Raw genomic sequence first — 256 nt, 5'->3', positions numbered from 1 at the left:
GAGCCATCCTGCAGAGCTGCTTCCACAAGAGTGGGGGCTGAGGGCAGGAGTCCTTCTGGATTTGTCTCCCCCTCACTTTTTGCATGGCCAGCAGCCGAATCCTGTGCCCAGCTCTATTGTGTCTCCCCAAACCTTGCACCCTCTGACCCTACTCTTCCTTCCCAGTCCCAAGCTCTCCTCTCCTCTGCATTCAGCTGCTCAGATTTCTCTACTCCTTGTGTCCAGAGCAGGTATCTTGCACACAGCAGGAAAATTC

At 54.7% G+C, this 256-nt stretch overlaps 1 protein-coding gene across 1 annotated transcript in view; it reads left to right on the top strand.

Annotated features, from left to right (window-relative positions):
- Positions 1-256, top strand: part of DOCK7 (dedicator of cytokinesis 7) — an 86,861-nt gene that overhangs the window by 50,398 nt on the left and 36,207 nt on the right. The window lies entirely within an intron of this gene.

The sequence above is a fragment of the Corvus brachyrhynchos genome, unplaced genomic scaffold, assembly GCF_000691975.1.
Source record: "Corvus brachyrhynchos isolate BGI_N302 unplaced genomic scaffold, ASM69197v1 scaffold34, whole genome shotgun sequence".
Taxonomy (NCBI): Eukaryota; Metazoa; Chordata; class Aves; order Passeriformes; family Corvidae; genus Corvus; species Corvus brachyrhynchos.
This window is presented reverse-complemented; position numbering and strand designations above follow the sequence as displayed.